This window comes from Chamaea fasciata, unplaced genomic scaffold (genome assembly GCF_029207755.1).
Source record: "Chamaea fasciata isolate MVZ Bird 193981 ecotype frontalis unplaced genomic scaffold, bChaFas1.0.hap1 SCAF_2, whole genome shotgun sequence".
Lineage (NCBI taxonomy): Eukaryota > Metazoa > Chordata > Aves > Passeriformes > Sylviidae > Chamaea > Chamaea fasciata.
Genome location: NW_027094087.1, coordinates 102,522,581 through 102,542,195, shown reverse-complemented (window position 1 = coordinate 102,542,195; position 19,615 = coordinate 102,522,581). Strand labels below are relative to the sequence as shown.

The 19,615-nt window shown below is 40.7% G+C and overlaps 1 long non-coding RNA gene across 1 annotated transcript in view; it reads left to right on the top strand.

The window, feature by feature from the left end:
• LOC136286095 (uncharacterized) overlaps positions 1-8,731 on the top strand; it is a 52,305-nt gene extending 43,574 nt beyond the window's left edge. The window contains exons 3-4 of the long non-coding RNA XR_010719750.1: positions 1,173-1,693; positions 8,658-8,731. This is a non-coding gene — a long non-coding RNA (uncharacterized lncRNA). The remainder of the gene's footprint in view (positions 1-1,172; positions 1,694-8,657) is intronic.
• Positions 8,732-19,615: the final 10,884 nt, after the last annotated feature.

Genomic DNA, 19,615 nt, shown 5'->3' with positions numbered 1-19,615 from the left:
CCTTATTAAAGCCATCACAGTTTGTTCAAAAATTGGAATGATTTAGAACCTGATGTATATTAATCCAAAAGTAATTCTAAATGCGTGGTTTGCTTAGCAGCTGCTTTCTGTGATGAAGCCCTTGCTAAATCTAAAATAGTCTTTATTTTAATCTAGCAAAAACAACCAAACCAGATGCTTCAGCCTACATTTCATATTTGAAGGTACTACTGATATAAAAATAATACCCTGTAGGATGGTCCTACATGGTGCAGTCTATGCCTTGAAGAGACAAGAAAAAAGGAATAGCCTGGAAAAGAATTATCACCTTTATTATATAGCTGAGGAACAGAGGCGCTGAGTGATTAGCTGTCTTGCTCATAATACCATTGGAAGGCTATAGCCAGACCTAATAGGCTCTGGTTGTGCCAGACAATATGTTCTCACTACACTGCCATCTTTCTTCACTGATGTAAATGGCTTATTTTAAAAGTAGATTTTCATTGGCATCAGCTTGGTTAAAGACACCCAATTTCTCATGGCTGAATCTCACATTAAAGCTGAATAACCCTTATTCTTCTGCTTCAGATGACTGCTGTGGACAGCTGTAGTTATAGGCACTCGAATACTACCAAAGAAGTAACATATTAATTTTAGTAAAAAAAAAAAATCACTAAAATTTCAGGACCTGAAGAGAACATTAAGAAAAGATCTTATTATCCTTAACTCTGTCTTATACAGTCAGGTGACAGGTGTGTGATTGTGTACAATATTGCCATAAAAAGTCCAAGATTCAAGGCACCAGTAATATCCCTGACATACTCTGGAGATGTAATAACCTGGGGCACAATGTTCAAAATCCCTCTGATTTCAGGGGACCCCAGCTGGATGTCTGCACTGTGTAGAGAGGTTGCTGTATGTTGTATCTCTTGGTGTTTCCCTTTGCTGAGGAATTTTTGTTCGCTGATGTGGTCATTTCTCTCACTGCATGCTCAATTTAATGGAGCAAAATCCCCATGATAACAAACTACAATGGGGTAAATCTTCATCTGGGCCAGCTGTTTTGTTTACATAACATGCTAACTTTTGTAGCACTTACATGTTTTATAAGAATATCTAATTGGAAGTGTAACATTGGGTGCAGGGATTGCAAATAAAGTGACTCTGTATTAATTACTTTCTTTTTGTCTTAGTTTTACCTGGGCTTCTAAATTTTGATGTAACTATACAGAGAGCAAGACAAGAAAATGTGAATCACTTGACACTTCTGAGCAGCTGTTAAGGGAAGGAGTGATGACTGGCCCTAAAAATAAAGCAGTGGAAGAGCAGACCTGATGCTCCAGGTGGTCTGTGTTCCTACAAAGCACCATAAAGGGTAAAGCAGCCGTATCTCTGCAGTCCCTGTTGGAACTGATCTAAAAAATACACATAATCAGGCCTGATTGTGTGTTGCAGACTGAGCTTTTCTGCCTGGAGAATGGCTCTCACAGGGATTTCCAACTCTCTAAAGCCCTTCCACACAAGTCCATTAATTATTGTTGCTCTCCTGAGGACTCAGAGCCAAACCACTGGTGGCACTAAAGATAGTTTCAAGACTCTGCTACTTTTCCTTGGCACCAAATTTTCCTCCTGTGCTTCTGCTTTTGCCTTCAGTGTGCTCGCAAGCTGCAGGAACTGTATTTAGGGGTGATGCTTCCCAGTTGACTGGCAGCAGGTGAGTACAGTAATGGTCTCTTCTCTTCCTATTTTTACCCAACCTTTATTTTCTCACATTAGCGAGCTACTTTATTTTTGAAATAAAATTAGTGGCCCAGGTGCAATCTATTCCATGTTTTTCCCAGACAGCAAATTTTGGCAACACCTAATCTGAATGTCATGGGTTCTGCTAACCAGTTTTCAACTTCTAGTCCTTACCTGGAGGAGCCGAGCCACCTCTGCCATGTAATATAGAGCATATGCTTCCATATTCACTAGAGAGCCCAGTCAAGCAAAAAGGCACTTCTTTATCTCAGAGAGAATACATCTATGGATTCACCAAAAAGACACAAATGGGAGATAAAGCAAATGTGGAGAGGACAAAGACAAGGGAAGATGACAGGAGAATTTGTAATTTCTTCCACTTCCAAGCAGCTCTGAGAGCCAGCTGTGACCTCTCTGCAGCACTCATCACACTGCAAACAGTGATGTGTTTTAAAATATTATTCAGGCAAGAAAGGGTGTTCTATTATTGCCCTAACTTCCCCAGCTCAATCTACCTTTTGCAGCAGACATCTATGCTTTCACAAAACTGCCTTTCTTTTTCCTCTCTTACTAGTCATAATTGCAAATAAATCTTTATCACAGAAGTTTGCTGCTCTAGTGAGACCACTTTCTGCAATTCAAAGAGCTGAGAAACACATTACATTGTTAGTCAAAAGGGCAGGGGATAAAAGGCTTGAGATTTCTAACTTAATTTGAGATATTCTGTGCTTGTGTTGTGCGATTATGTTAAAAGTAAAGTGTGGGTGGACACTGGTTTTATAGCGTCTGAACTTCTCAGGGGCACTTCCCAACAACATTGCAAATAATGCACTTACTATACAAGCTACTATGCAGAGAATGACATTATGTTCCAAACCTGTGGAAGAAAACCATGACAGAACTAGTAAGGAAATGTTTTCTTCTGAGTGTGTGAAGGATTGAAGGCCAATTGATTTTTCAGAGGAGTCAAAAGCAAAATGTATCTCCTCAGCATCTTGAAATCCAGGTCGTATTATTCTTTTTCTTTGTAACTGTGGCAAACAGCCTGCTTTCATGGTTTCCAGAACATTATTCTCCTACTGCAAGTCAGGTTACTTCATAATTTCTGGTGGGGAAAAAATGTATCATGGGGAGTCAGACAACTGGAGAAAGATCAGAGGGCAGCACTTCTTTAAGTAGGTACAACATAAAAAACAACATAAGTGCTCCCATTTACAGAAGGCTGGACTTTTAGACTAATATCCCACATTTGGAAAGGAACACAGTGATCTTAAAGTTGGAGGGTAGTGCAGCTTCTTACAAGGCAATGAAATAGAAACAAAAATTTTATACCAAAGTTTCTTCTCTTCAGATTTAATTTGTGTTCCCCATGGTACTTGAGCCCTTCCTTTTGTGATAGACCATAATGCTTGAGCCAAAGCCGTGGTGTCTGCACCTCTGCTGGGATAAAGCTAAGGCAGATTTCCAAGCTAGAATTTCCTCCATGGGTAGTTTGCCATATGCCTTTGCTGCCTGATGCCATTTCAGATCAGACTGAAAGAAGAGGTTCTGTGTGAATTTTAATTCTAGCTAAAGCAGGAAATCACTTCCTCACTCCTTCACTGGCTTCAGTGCTGGATGAGTGCAATCCACATTTCAGTGCCTTCTGAAAGGGTGCAAGTTCAAGGTTATACTTTCTGTTATCCATTTTTCCTTTCAATATTTTCCTCTTTTCCGGCTAGGTGGCATGCCAGAGCCCATAAACCTCTTAATATTCTAGCTTTACCACACAGCTTTTACAAACAAGGTCATAGAGAACAGAAGGAAAACATATAATTAATAATTATCAAGACTTACTGCTGTGTGGGCTTCAAGTCCCTGCTCAGAAATTAGAACCAAATTATTCCAGGCTTTAAAAAAGGCAGTTAGGATATCCAGCATATCTAAATTATCTCCTCTGAGAGACTACACCAGCTCCATTAGCTCCCTGCATGTATTTTGCTCCATGCTAACATGTACTTTAAATCACCACAGCTGGTTCCTTCCCATTACACTTGCCTCACTCCCCACACTCCCTGAAACACCTTTCCAGTTCCCCTTGCCTTGTGTCCTTCACCCCAGGCCCCTGTTAATGCCAGCTGATCTGGAACAGCCACACAGATTATTTAGCAAAGCAGGGAACAAAAGGAACAACATTTCAAATATTTTTTAAATAGCTGCAAAAATAAGTAGTGCAATCCTAGTCCCTTTAGGAATCTTCCAGGTTTGTTTCAGTCAGTGAAATGAGAGGGAACTACCAAGGAAGGTAAAGCCTTATCCATGGTATTTCTAAGCAACTTGATTTAAACAGGATATGGTGCACACCTTACCAAAATCTGAAAGTTATCCAGGGAATTATTAATGATGCAAAGATTTTAAGACAGGGAGGCACAAGTGAGTTATCTAACCTGACTACGTAATCCTGGATATTGAATTTGTCTCATGTTCGCCCAGGTTATCCAGCAGTTTATTATAATGTAAAGAAATATTTTCTAGGCAAAATGTTTATATAACAATCTAGGACTTGTTCATTTATCAGTGAATTTCCAGAAGGAAATTTACTTTGTGTTTGGAAACTTGAAAAGTTGGGTATACATCCCCATAAGGGACATTTGTAAGGGATGGGCCAACACTCCCCTAGAAAAGCTCTCCCTGAGAAGTTTGTCCTCCCCTTGGAAAGTAGCCCCTCTGCTTCAGATTTTATATATTCCCTCATCAAACATTGTGCATATCCTTTGCCCAGAGAAAAGGTCTGTTGTTAGTCAAACAGTACTTCAAAGACATCTATTTTTTCCTAGTAAACTAATAAATTATTGACTCTTAGATTGTGATATAGACATCTTCACCTCGAAAATAATTACTTATGTTCTTCTGACAAATAATAGAAGGAAATCAGATTAAGAGCATTTATTCCATAAATAAAAAGTAAGATTGTATCCAAATATCTGTCACCAAGCGAAACATTTCGGCAACCCAAATCCATTTGTTAATCGTCTCCTCTCTGCCTGTAATGCAGCTGTTTAAGTAATTTCTGAAGTAGCATCTATGTCATTGACAGACATCTGTGCAGAATCGGTGATGTGCAGAGAATACTCTATTTATAGAGAGGCAATCATGCCTTTCTCTCCTTCCCTCCTCCCACCCACAGCTCTTTGCAGTCATAGCAGGGGAGTCCCAATCATGGTATTAATTCCTTTTCAGCTGAAATGTACCCATAAAGTTTAGTCGAGAACAAATGAGTAAAGGAAAGTGAAGATCATTTTTGTTGTGCTGAAAAATATTTTTAGATACCAACCATAGAGATTTCTTAATATTAGAAAAGGGCAGGATTTGCTGAAATAGAAAGAACATAAAAATAACATTTTACAAATAGTATAGCATCTATTATTTATCATAGCAGTCTTTCGGTAAAGGCCCAAAACAAAATATTTGACTTTGAAGATGAAAAAAAAAGTGGTGGCAACTATCACAAAACCTTTTTTATTTTCTTCATGAAATTTTTTTGTTGAAATACAGCCTCTACCTAAAACAATCTTGCTGAAGAAAAATAAATTTAAAAAGTTTTAGTTCTTTTCAAATGCTCATAGAAGAAAGGAGAAACTTCTTTACAATGTTTCATAGATGAAAAACATTTTATGAAGAGACCAGTTCTATTTAATTATCTATAGCTTTCTATGGAGTTAGGATGCTCCCATTCCACAGCAAGCACACTGTATCATGAACTTATCACAGTAGTTCTCATGTTCCAGCCTCAGAATAACTGAACTTGATTGAATGCTCCTTTGGAAGAGGAAGTGGGAGGTTCTTGAGATACTTTGCAATGAAACACATACTAATTATAGTATTATTTAAGAGTAAAACATTTCAAAATCTGTTTTATTTTACAGTGAGAGGGGCTATTCCAATATTGAAGATCATATATTATTCACCTACAAAGAAAATCAGTTGTTACTCTAAAACAGAACAGCGGGGCAGAAAACTCCAACATGACAGAGTTGTGAATGTGGAGGCATTCTAGCTAGGGATGATTGTCTCCAGGAACCCTGTGCTTGACAGCAGGCTTCATATGGGCACAGTTTAAGTAAAATAAAACCAAAGAAAACTCCTATGAAATACCTTCAACACCAAAGAAATGACTACAGAGGTCCAATGTGAAGGGAATGTATAGATTTTGTGCTTACTTTTGTCTTCAGAATTTTATTTTGGCTTGTTGTCTGCATTACATAGAATAAGAAAATTCCATATGCTGGCTTGTGTGTCTCTGCTCAGAATAGCAAAGGATCTTGTGATGACTTGGAGGAAGTCAGGGTAACCTGGGGTTCTCACGGCTTTGCTGAGCCTCAGCAAAGGACATTGCACAAAATTAGCCAATTGTTTCACTATTCAACAATACAATTTATGTGAGTGTTGTTATTTGTAATTTTTTCATAGGCACAATCTATACAAACAGCCCCAACTTCTATTAGAAATACTTATAAATAAAATGAGATTCTTGCAAAGATCAAGAGATAAAACTGTTATTTGTGAATACCTATTCTGCAAAATATCTTAGTTCAGTTCCTGTCAAGGTTAGAGTTAGCTGTAGGCATTGTAGAGCCTGCTAACGGGAATGAGGGTCTTCCACAATTAGCTGAAAATTTTTCTGCAGCACAAGTGGTGTGATTTCTTGGGTTTTCCTGGCCTAAGAGAGATATCAAAACATTTAAAAATACTCTGCATTGCCATTCAAGCTCTGCTGAAAGGCAGTACTGCAGCTGCCTGTTCTGTAGACTCATTTCATGTTATTCATGTCAAATTTTTTTGCATCTCATGCAGTCAGGCTCAGTTCTGCTTCTGACTGAGGCCAGGCTGCAGAAGGCTCTGGGCAGCCTGACCTTGTGGGGCATCCCTGGGGAGGGGGTGTGGAACTAGGTGATCTTTAAGGTCCCTTCCAGCCCAAACCAATCTAGGATTCCATGATCAGCAAAACCAAGCTTGCATTGCTAATTCCACCAAGGTCCTGTATAAACCCTCAAAAAGAGAGGAATTCATTTTTTTTCCAAACCTGATAAACCATCCAGCAGATATGTTTTCCTCTAAGCTAAATTATCCAAGAGCCCAGTGTGACTTGACTTCTTTGACATGATACAATCTACATACTAATACAAATCTAGGCACAACTTTTGAAAGTCTGAAGAGAAACCCTGCGAAATGTTCACAACTACTGCTGCTCATGGGAGAGAAAACCAGAGTCTGACTAGATACCAGCTTATTTAAAAGCCCACATGGCAAAGCACATCACAGAGACAGTCCTGAGTCCCAAAGCAGCACTGCCCTAGCAGAAAGAATGCCAGGAAAACATTTAGCAGAGAACAGCTTGAGGCTAAACTTTGTGTTAATTTGCTTGCCTACCTCAATCTTTTCCTTTTACTGACGGCTTTTACAACCACTGCATTCGTCAATGTCAGACACAGATAAAATGCACAGCAGTCAGGACAGAGATTAGTGGAAAACTGGCCAAGGGTTGCTCCCTCCATTCAGTCAAGTCCTTGTGTCTTGAAGCATGACAGCTTAAATTTTTTAAAGCAGTTATGTAAAATTGAGGCTGCATTTGTGTCCCCTGCAGCAGCAGGTCACTCTGGCCTCTGCCCTGGCCAGGAAGGCTCATCATCCTGGCAGGGAGCAGAGAGAACATCATTTGAATTAACTCCTTGGCTGCCCATGAGGAACTATTCCACAGCAGGCTGGGAGAGTGCCACACCATTTCTGAAGGCAAAACCACCTGCTTACGATGAAGGACAAAAAGTCTGTTTTCATGCACTGTCCATGTGTGTGGTGCTCTCTGGGATCCGTGTCTTTCCTCCTAAATGATGAGGCCACAGGTATACTTGAATGCCAGAGGGCAGATGGATGAATTTGCTGTCATCCTTTTTTTTCAGTTTGTGTCAATTTTACTTTATTTTGCCAACAACCCCACGAAGGAGTTTACTTGCTGACCTTTCTTAGATGTGTTGTTACATGTCTGAAAATCAATTTCTAGAGTTATCTGTTGTCTTTTTTTTTTTTCTTTCCCTCCCCTGTGGCACTTTGAAATGTGTAGGCTGGGTAGAGATAAGTGATATAGGTTTGCTGGACTGACATAAATGTAACAGGGACACAATTTATGACTCAGCTCATTCATGGTAGATTATATGCTCTTGAGATACTCGATGATTTATAGCTGATGTAAATTGTGATACTTACCGTGCCATTAGCAAAGCCATTATCTTTGTCGTGAAAACTTAGAATCAATATATGTCAGCAGAGACAGAAGCAGTATTGTGAGCTTGCTGATAAAAATGGGTTTGTGAAGATGCATTCTAGGATTCCATTTGACATGGGCCTTTCAGAATTCTGAGAATAGCAATTTTACTAATGAAAATCCTGAATTCAGATAGTTATGTCCTTTGCAATTATTAGGTATGTGGTAATGGCCAGAGTGCATTAGCAGCCTCTCTCAAAAAAGAATTTTGCAAGTCACAACTAGGAAGAACTGGCCTGTAACATGATGCTGCCAGCCATTTTCTAGATAATAACTAATAATAGGTTGAAATATTACTTTTTATCATGAAAATGAATTCCCAGAATTAATTATTCTATTCTGTAATTGAAGAAAATGCATTTTTGGAGAAATGCAATACTAATTAGAGTCAAAGAGGATCAGCACCATACATTTAGGCCACTGAGAACAGTCTGGGTGTCATACTGGACATACAAGACAAACATTTGAGCTAGAGCTGTAGTGAGCAAGCCACTGACTACAGTCAGTTCACAATAAATAGTCACACAAACTATTTGTTAAAAGTCAGTTTAAAAATCATTGTTCTTCAAGTGACAGCTCCAAAGATTTACTTCACTAAATAAGCCACCTTTTAAGATTGTTCACTTTGTGTTATTTTCAGGAACTACTATTTGTACAAGAGGACAGCTGAAAGAACCACCTGCCCTTTCTCAAAGATATTGCTGAGGTCTCAGGTTGAACTGCTTTCAGAGCTCTCGAGCATTGGATGTAGCACTCCAGTCTAGCTCACTCTGGAAACAGTTATCATCCATGAAATGCTGATGTCTCTCACAAAAGGTGCTCACATTTCTCACTTGTAATTTGATATGAACAGCATTTACTATGCAATGAATCAGGATTTTCCATAAAGCTCTTAATAGCTTCACAGTCATTATGTTTGGCCCCTGCATCAGTTCCTTCCCCCTGGCTCATCACATCAAACAAATCCCAAAGTGCTCTTGTGTCTACCCTTGCATCTCAAATGTTCTCAACATCCCCATACCTACACTGGCCAACCAAAACAGTTGCTTTTATCATTGTCTCTAATCCACCATCTTCTAATTTCACATGGTGTTGATATTATAGGATTAACACTGCCAGAGAATTGCAGAGTATTCCAGGTTTGAAGAGAACTCTGCCAGTGCTAGGTTGCCTAGGTTGCCTTCTGTTGAATTTGGGTGTTTCCTAGGATGGAGACTGCACAATCTCCATAGGCATTTGTGTCATTGTTTGACATTCCTCACACTGAAGATGGTTTTCCTATTATTTTTTAAAATAATTTTCCTTATCTGTATTTCTGTCTGTTGCCTCTTTTCACTGCACCCCTATGACCAGAGTTTGAGTCCGTCTTCTCTACACCTTCCCATTAAACAGCTGTGGACAGCAATAAACTCTCCCCTTTGCCTTGCCTTCTGCTGAAAAAACAGTCCCTATGGTCTTTCCTTTATATTATGTACTCCAGGCCCATGAATATCTTGGGGACTGGAGCTGAACTTGCCCCATAAGGTTCAAATCTTTCTTGTAGTGAGGAGCCCAAAACTGGATGCAGAACTTTCAGCACAACCTCATAAATGCCAAATACATGGGAGTAGTCATTTTCTTGGACCCCCGGGTCTGGTTTTCTGTGGGTGCCTTTGCCACAGGGATACACTGCTCACTGATATTTAACTTGTAGCACCAAATTGATAGCTCCCTTTTTGCAAGGTTGCCTGCTAATCACTTAGTCCCTGGCTCAGATGGTTACAGGGATTCCCCTTTCCCAGGTGCAGGATTTTGCACTTCCCTTTGCTGAACTGCATGAGGGTCCAATCAATGCATTGCTCCAGTCTAGCAAGATCTACCTCTACACAACTTGGCATCAGCTGTGCATTTTCTCAGTAGTGCACACAGTCCTATCATCCAGGTTATTTAAAGACGTAAAACAGTCCTGTCCCAAATGAGAATCCCTGAAGACTATCACAGTGACCATCAACTAGAGGCACATTGTACTATTGATTAAAATCCTTGAAGATGCAGAGTCCAGGCAATTATCCATTCATCTTATTGCTTATTGTCTGCTTAGCCAAGCGTATCTCACCAATTTGGCTATCAAGATACGAAGGCTTTGCTAAAGTCAAAATATTCAGCACCCACCACTGTCTCCTCACTGTGAGTCATCTGTCTCGTCACAGAAGGCAATCAGTTTCATCAGGCAAAGTCTGCTGCTGGTAACTCCGCGCTGGCTGTTTCCAATCACCCCTTTGACATTCAAGCACTGGGACAGGACCTCCAAGAGGACTTGCTCCATAAACTTTGTCATGCCCTTACAAAGCCACTATAGAGCAGCCACATGGTGATGTTAGCCCACTCCTCTGGTGTTCCTAGAGACATCCCATCTGCACCATCTGGCTTCTATATGCCCAAATTGCTTGAGTGCTCCCTTACTCTGTCTTCCTCTCTTCTGAGTACTGCCACAGTGGAGACTGCAACCAGCCTCAAGAGCAGGAGAGTCTGAAAGCAGTCTTGCACAGCAAAAAAGGCAAAAAGCCACTGACTACCTCTACCTTTTCCATGTCCTTTGTCCCTCAATCTGTAGCTATTCTTATCAGCAGGCTCACAATTTCTTTAGTTCTCCTTTTTCAATTCTGTTATAGAAGCCCTTCTTCTTGTCCTTCACATCCCTTGCTAATTTAAATTAGCTCCAGATGCTTTTCTGGTATCTGTCTGTGTTTTATATTACAGTAAATTAAATAAATTCATCCTATTGGTAGAAAGAAAAGCTCTGAGGAAGAACTCACTGGAGCCATTTACACAAGGGAAATAGCCAAATGCATCTAAATATTTCAAGACTTGGAAGCAGAAACCAGATGGAAAGGGACAATTTCCAGATGTCAACCCTCCATGGAAGATTTCGAATCCTCAAAGAAAACAGCTCATAGAAAATTCATCTTATAAGAGACATCAGAGAAAGGAAAATCATTGTTCTCTTCTGTTACTCTGCAGCTCAAGTGCTTTCCCAAACTCTGACTCTTGCGCTATATTTTTAATTCTCAATGCACGCTAATTGCCAATTGTGTTTTAACATTCTGTCAGCATATTATTTCTATTTTCACTAAGAAAACTTTTGGGTTTTTTTTCCCATGGCACATTAAGATAAGCACTTAATTAATTAAGCTGCCCAGAATTGAATGCAGATGATTGGGAGTGCTACCACTTCTGTCAAGTATGAAACATCATTGTTTGGAAAGATGTAAGACAGCTCCCCCCCCAAAAAAGAAAAAATCCGTGATTGAGAACATATTCAAGGGACAAAGCACTGTTTCCTTCAAGTCCTTGCTCTCTCAGGACTTCCTAGGAGAATCTTGGTGCAAACAAACTTTCGGAAAACAGTAGGTGTGTCCTCTTAGTCTTCACAAAGAAAGATTACGGTATTTTCAATAGGCAAATATTAAAACCCTAGAAGAAGATGAAATGTGTTTTCAATCTTTTCTTTAAAGATTTTAAAGAAAAATCTGCTGCCAGGTATTAATTTTCATATTTCATGTGAACTATGCTGTTAGTCATAGAGGGTTCAACACATTCACTGTCTTTGCTATGAGTAATTTTTGACATTTTCTCGTTAATTATATCAGGTATGAAAATAGCAGAAAGGGAAAACTATCAGTGACTATCAGAGGAGGACTGGCCTCTTGTCTTTTTTTCAAGTTACTTTCCAGACTGAGGTTGTCACTGTAGAGCTAAGAGTAGAGTTCATATCAGCTGTCTTGCCAAAATTATCTCCTCCTCCCTTTGATGGAAAATTTTTTATCTCTTTTTCTTTTGAACTTTTTGCAATGATGCATAAGGAAAGGATTCCAGTTTTGCTTCATACTTAGTCACACATCTGCTGCTTGGTACATTAATGCCCAGAGCCAGCCTGGCTCCTCCTTTAGTCACTGCCTTCAGGCACATTTCTCTTTCCATGGCAGGGATCTGAGGCAGCAGGTCTTCAGCTGTGTTACAGCTTAAAATGGCAAATGGTACATTGCTTTGAAGCTGTCCATTTTTACATCCCCTCTTGCACTGCTGCACGTTGCCCCCGTGAAGTGCTCCTCTCGGATAATATGACTATTACCTTCTTGATTGCCCACATCATGCATGTTTTCCTAGCTCCTGAAGCTCCTTCCCACATCAGCTTGTGAATCACCTGTTTCTCATTTCATGTGGTATTTTGGTATTGAATTTCTCGAAGATCCAGGTGTAATTAGCTCTGTGAGGGTTCAGTACCTCTGAGGGTGTCCAGCACCTCACAGAAAATGGCTTAAAGAATGTGTGACGGTATGGTTGAGTGTGTCTTGAAACAGCAAAAAGGTTTTAATAAAAGAAGAAAACAATGCAAAAATAGAAGAACAAAGCCAAAAACAATGTAGGGACAGGTCCCACACACCTGCTACAACACCTCGAGAATGCACTGGGAAGCCTTGTGCTCTCTCTTAAGTATTGAACAATTTAGGTGGTTTTTTTGGCTAACAGCCCAATAGAGAATAGATATTTTTCCAAGGAACAGGTAAAGAGACCTATCAGTGTTTTTGTCTCGGCACTGAGCCAATTTTTGCTAGGAGAACGAAAAAACTTCTAGCGTTCTTCCTTCAAAAGGTCTTTGGGTAAGTCTTAAATCTTTCCCTATGTGGAAACACCTGCTTGGGAGTGGGGTGCTTTACTACATTTTGGCTTATCCCCTCTTGCATTTAAACATTCAGGAGCTCAATCACATTTTCACATCTCTGTTTTACCACACTTGAATCCTACTTCTTACATGTTGTCTGGACACAGGAAGCAGGGCTCTTCCAGTTCCTGCACTACATAATTTAAGTTAGTTAATTCCTGCAAGAATTATTTGGAAATTATTTCTATACTCACATATACCAAAGCAAGCTCTTTTTGGAAGTAAATATTTCTTCTAAATAGTTGTGTTTGTTGGTGATATCCACCCTCTGCACCAGCAGATACAAGAAAGTCTTAGGCAGTCTTCACATGTCCTTTGAAATCCTGGGAAATTTGACTTTGAGTGAAATGTCCTTGGTGTCAAGAGGACAGTGGGGGAGGCTCCAAAAGAAAGAACAAGAACACTGAATGTCTCCTCATCAATCACCCCAAGAGAAGGACCTGTCACCTTCAATTCCACCTGATCTGTCTTTGTTTCCTGAGCTGTCACCTAATATAACACAAGCCCAGCAAACTCATCTGGAAACGCCTTAAAATGAAACTTTTCCACAGAAAACCCACATCAGCCATTATGGAAACCAGTATTTTCATGTGTGAAATGATCTCCAGCTAAAGCATTCCTTCGGCATGCCTTTGTCCTGGAAGCTGGTCAGGACTTTGGTGCTGCCACATCTGCTGCTGGTGACCTGGATGTAGTACAGGGCTGGGAGAAGGGGAACAATGTGCCTGTGGTCTCCATGCTGATGTAGGTCTTCCCCCACCCAAGTGAAGCATTCCTCTTTTGGACTTCCTTTGCTTTTGGCAATGTAGACACTTGAATAACTTCACAAACACTGGTCAACTGAAAGTTAGGATCTGAAAAGTTTTGACAATGAGAGAGGGTTGAAAAAACTAGTTAGGGAATCATTATTATTGACAGAAAAGACAAAGGTAAATTTTGACCTAAATTTGTCATTCTAACACATAACAGAGCAAAAATGGGACAGCTCTGGGTTCTGGACAGAAGGCACCAAATACTCTTTCACCTATAAAAAGAGGCAGAGAGCAAGGCAGCACATGAAGTCTCACATCTTTCAAGGTTTCTGTGGTCATTTCCTGATGGGGGTGTGCCTGAAGGCCCTTTGATCCTCTGTGTCTGTGTCTGCACCGTGGTGAGAGGCCCTGTGTGAGTGGGCTGTGCTACTGCGTGAGCATGAGGCAGGGTAAGGGCAGCCAAGCCTCAGGCCTCCAGGTGGGATATGCAGAATATGGCTGCTGGGGCAGGGAAAATGTTGCTGGTGCTTTGCTTAAGGGTCCTGATATGCACACCAGTGGGGAGAGGATGTAGGTAGGAGGAGGTTGCTGGAAAAATCCATCCAAAAGCCTTTAGGAGTGACAAGTGGCAAATTCCCTCTACACAGATAGAGTTCTCTTTCATGACGAATGGTGTAGGGTCACGCTCAGTTTTAACCATACACCAATTGCTTCTAGTGACACAGAAAGGTGGCATTTGCAGGAGTGCAACTCCACACTCCTTCCCTTGGCTGTTCCTGCACGGTTCAATTCTAAAGATGGCACTGGAGGGATGCTTTGCAGCAGTAAGTACAGAAGGAACAAGAAAGAACATCAGATCCTGAAATTTAGGGGAAGATTGCAGCAAAGCAGCTAATCCCACTTAAAAGGATGGGCTCATGTCCAATTACACTTTTTTTTCAATCCACTGGGAAAGCCATTATACTGATGGCAGTCAGATAGGTGCAGCCACAGCAATGTTGTAAGCCTTTAGGATATCTTTGATTAAATGATCTAGTGGATAAGGACTGAAAATGTGTCTCTAGGAAAACCCTAGCATGGATATTTTTTTAATTAAAACGACCTAATATGAGATTTTTACTCGTAATATCACATGAAAGGGAGAAAACAAAAGTGAGTGATGCAAGAAAGGGAAAACACCCCTTTGTTTTCTCTACTGACTGATTATAACCATATTGTTTTTAAAATTCCTTTGCTTCCCTGTGTAATCATGTTGATGAAGATCCTCTAAAGAAATAAAACAGCTACACAGACCTCCAAAATCACATTCTTCTCTACTGCATGTGCATTGTATTCTTTTCAACAGCTTTGTTTCCAAATTATTCCTTTCCCTTCATTGCCTCTGAAAGTCTGTTACTGGATTTATTAAAAGAAAGCTGAATAAGCATGCTGAATACAGCCACAGTGATTGCCTCAACACATGTTGTTTGTGCAAGGACTTCTGTGCAGGCGGGTTTGAGCTGCCGGCTGTCACTGAACTGAACTGAACTGAAGCAGAACAAAGGAAAACCCAGCTGAAAGAATGAAATGGTTCACTAAAGGAAGGTTCCATATTTTGCCCTTCTATCATACACCGAAGAGCTAAAATAATTATTAAGCTGAAGTCATGACATTTTACTTCAACCCAGGCTAGGAGGAGAAATGTTCCTGCCTTGTCTCTAAAATGACCTGACACCTTTCCACTGTCTGAGGCTGGGATGAGTTTGTGCTGCCACACAGCTGCTGCTGCAAGCTGTGCCTCCCAGGGAATTAGCTCATCTGGGGTGACTTGGGAAGGGGGCACCCTGCTTGCTTCCCACTCCTGCTTGGTGGTGATTTGCCTGGCTGTGGGAGGGGGCAGGAATAAGGAGAGGCTGGTGCGCAGAGCGTACCTCACACACTCACTTACCGAGTGGATACACAGCACACAGGGGCATTTGCAACCATGCACGGGAGGGAGGGCAGGGCATGGACCCTGGCAGGAGCCCTGTATGGATGCATGAACCCTGGCAGCTGGGGAGTTGTCATGCCAGTCCTGCCACTCTGTCAGTGCTTACACAAACCAAGGTGTGCCCAGGGCTTTAATAGACCTTTCTGGGTCAAGTCCCTTCCTCCTCCCCATTCCATCAGGGTTTTCACAGTAGGCTTCCCTAAGGAAGCAGGAGGTTTAACTGAATGGGGCTATACCTGACACTGTAAAAAGGTGCATTGTGCCCACTGCTATAGTGGGAACTGGTGGTGGAGCCACTGGTGACTCCCCAGGGAAGGGGTTGAGTCGCCATCACTGGAGGTATTTAAAAGACGTGTGGAAGTACCATTTAGGAACATGGTTTAGTGGTGGACTTGGCAGTGTCAGTTAATCATCTTTTGCAGCCTACAGGATTCTATGATTCCTCTCTGGGCAGCAGTGGGGTGCCCTCTTCCCTTCCAAGCCCTCCTTCTGTGCTGCAGTCCCTATAGGGGTGAGTTTTGTTCCTAGCTCAGCCATCCAGAAATTTGAGTCACCTCAAAACAAAGGGAAAGACAGTGCAAAAGCTGCAGGCAGAGACAGCTCTGCAGGGCTGTAACATTGCTGGAGTTTGCACAAGCAAGATGCAAGTGCTTTTATTACTGGCCTCAGTCAGCATGATAGCTCAAGTCTTCCCAACTTTTTGATTTGTCCAAGAAATGTACTTTAATTTCTTGGTCAGGACAATAGATTTGTTTTTTCAGGCTGTACCATTTTAATGCAAGCTACACAGACGAGCAGACTTTTTCTTGCTGAGCAGCTTTATGTGCCCATGGTGAACCACCCATCTCCTCCCCAGCCACCCTGCAGCCCAAGAGCACTGACCTAGCCACAGGCACCAACAGCTTCTCCTGTCACTCCAGGAACACAAAACTTTCCTGCCACATCATGGAGACCAAGACATTTAGGAGAGACAAAAAAAAAATTATGGAGACAAAAATATTTATGACCTCAGTGTCATAAATAAGCTTACACTTAGTTTGATGGAACATACCAAGTTTATTTAAATGATTAATAGAACCATATCTGGAAAGGGCAAGTTGAAAAAGCTGCTTTGCAATTCTGAAACAGTGATAAAGTCACTCTTGAAATGTTTAAAAATATGAAAATATGAAAATTTGCTAAACAAGAGCAAATAGAGTAAGTCCTATGCAAATGACTGAGGACAGGGCAGATTCTGAAAATACCAGAGACTAGAAATTTCTTTCAGTCTACAAAAAAATGCGTGTCCCAAATAGTTTTAAATCAGTAAACTTTATGTGCTATTATCCAGATGGAGTAAAATGCTGTCCCCACAGACATTTATCACTCAATGAACTCACTGAGGTCAGAGTTTTACCCTGAGACTCAATTTTTTAAAAAATAATTCATTTTTCTGACATTTTTATATACACTCACATATCACAGACTTACAGACTTCCTGCATAGTGCCCACATATATATAAAATCCTTTATAGCAGTGATTGTACTAATGCTTTGTAAAATCTCTTACTAATTTACAACACTAAAGAGTTTCTAATTTCTCTTTGTCATCCAGATGTTACTCCCATTTTGCTCTCTTCTCTCCAGTGCAAATCACCCAAGACCCATTCTAGCAGAATGACATGAAACCACGTGTTGTCTGATGAAGAGCAGGCCTTTTACACAAAACACACAGATGTTTTTGAGATGCAGCAGCACTGCATTATTTTGCAGCACAGACCTACAAAAGCACCTCTTTATTCATTGCAAATGCCACAATATGGAGAGTGGCTGATTCATATGGTGTGTTCCTTGGTGAAAAGAAAAAAAAAGATATAAAAAATTAGAAATCAGTGGCAGAATTGCAGCCTTTTTGGGCGCTCTAGACACCCAAGAGAAAGCAAATATCCCCTCATGCCCCGGGGCTGATTGGGGTGAACTCTCAGAAGGCACAGCACTGTGATCCCCGTGAAAGGACTGAGCTGTAACACACATGCCCCAGGAAGTTAAAAAGGCAGACTGGTCTCCTGCACTTCAATTTTTTTCCCAGCAGAAATAATCTGTCAAGTTCTAAACCATTCCTCTGACCCAGTCTGGAAACTTCATATCCTCCAACAGCTTTTTTTTTTTTTTTTTTTTTTTTTTTTTTTTTTTTTTTTTTTTTTTTATGGCATAGCATGGCATAAACTCACATGTTTGAGTTTCCCTAATTGTTGTATTTGAGAATGTAATTTTTTTCCTGGTTCTACCCAAATAGTCTCTGAGTATGAAGAGGATGAAACATCATATTTTTTTTAGATTTCTATACTTAAATATCTGCTACTCACATTTCAGGAAAGGACTATGCATCTTCCATATAAAACAACCTAACTGGTCATTGCTCACAGCAGCACTTGTATGTTAAATAAACTTTGGTAAATTTTTTGGTAGAAAAAGTTTAAGATCTCTTTTGAAGCCTTTCCCCAAGTTTTGTTCACCAGTTTGGACGGTAGATATGGATGTGATAAAATTTTTAGAGACATGTATTATAATGTGCATCTCAGTTCACAACCACAGTTAATATATGCAACTGTGTACGTGTCTAACCTCATACATAAAAGTGTTCCAGCTTTGGTGCTTAGGAATTATTAAAATTATATCATTATATCTCTTTCTTTGATCACAATTTAGTGTAACACATTATCTTGATTCTCAGTAACTTCCAACTTTGATGTTATATTTAATAAAATATAATACTGTGCTGAAGAATCCCTCGGGTATCTTTAATTTCTTTTCTTTTTTATTAATATATATTACACTGTAAATGGGATTAAATTGTCTGATTAGTGAAGCGGGCTCTCGCTGCAGCAGTTAAACTGAATTCCTCAGGGCGTTCTATAGACATTGTTAAAGCATCTTTTCAAGGTGCTGATAAACCCATGAGAATTAAGCCTAAGATTTCTCTTGGGCAGAGGCTGGTTTCACAGTCTGACCCCAACCTTTGATTTGTTAATTCATCTTCCTGCACAGAAACTTTTGCTTTTGCCCTTAGAAATATTGTAAGGCTGCACTGTAAAGTAGGAGACAGAACTGAAGCAGGTTTTTGAAGACACCCTGCCACCCCAAACTCAAGAGCTGTGAGGAGAGTGGCCTGCAAGGGGCTGCATCACCACAGTGCATCATCCAAAAGATGCAGCAAGACCAACATCACCCATTGCCCCCACCAGCAGAAATTGCTCCTTGATGCTCACAGGCATGGTGCTGCCTTGAACTGGGCCAGTACCACTGGCTACGGCCACCCAAGCTGTGTGAGGAAACTTGGTCAGGGCAGAGCCCAGGAAATGGAGCACTTAGCCCAGAAAAGCCCAGGTGGTGATGGATAAGGCCCCAGCACAGCCCCTGTGCCCAAACAGCCCTTGAACAAGTGCTCAGTCACGCTCATGAAGTGCATTGTGTGCTGAGCTGAAGTTCAAACTCAGCCGCAGCACAAGGACTATCCTATCCAAAACTCCTCTGGAAAATGCTTTAAGGCAGTTGAAAAACAGAGAGTGGCATGGACTTGGGGAAGAGGGAGGCTGACAGGCAGGCAGATCTTTTCTCACTCTCTTTCAGTGGCTTTTGGTTGAGACAGCTCTGCTCTCTGCTCTTCTGCACCTTTTACAGCATCCAGCCCTCATCCACAACAGCTCAACAGATGTTAATTTCAATTGCCTCCAGCAGGATAAGGAGGGCAAGTGGAGCCTATACTCTGGCTGACTATGCCTACACAACTGTCAGAAAGAGGAGATCTCTCACCCCTCCTTAGCCTGTCAAGCAGTAAAAGTAGTCTTGAGAACCTGGGGCCACATCATTATGCTCTTTATTACATCTCATTAAGACTATATATTATAGAAGTAATATTGTAGAGTTGGACAGTGCCAAGCCAAGCAGGTTTTGCCATACTGCAAGCATAGGAAAATTCTTCATCACTTTGGCTTTATTTGCTAACACAGTTGTCTTTAAAACAGTCAATCCATGTACTATGCAAGTAGAAAAATTCAAATGTACAATAGACTGACCAGTAAATAAAAATCAGATAAAAAAGATTTAAACACAAACAGCCTTTTAAATCACTATAGTTCTGCCTCCTGAGTGGTCAGGCTTTAAACATTTCACTGACAGATACATGTGTGTATATA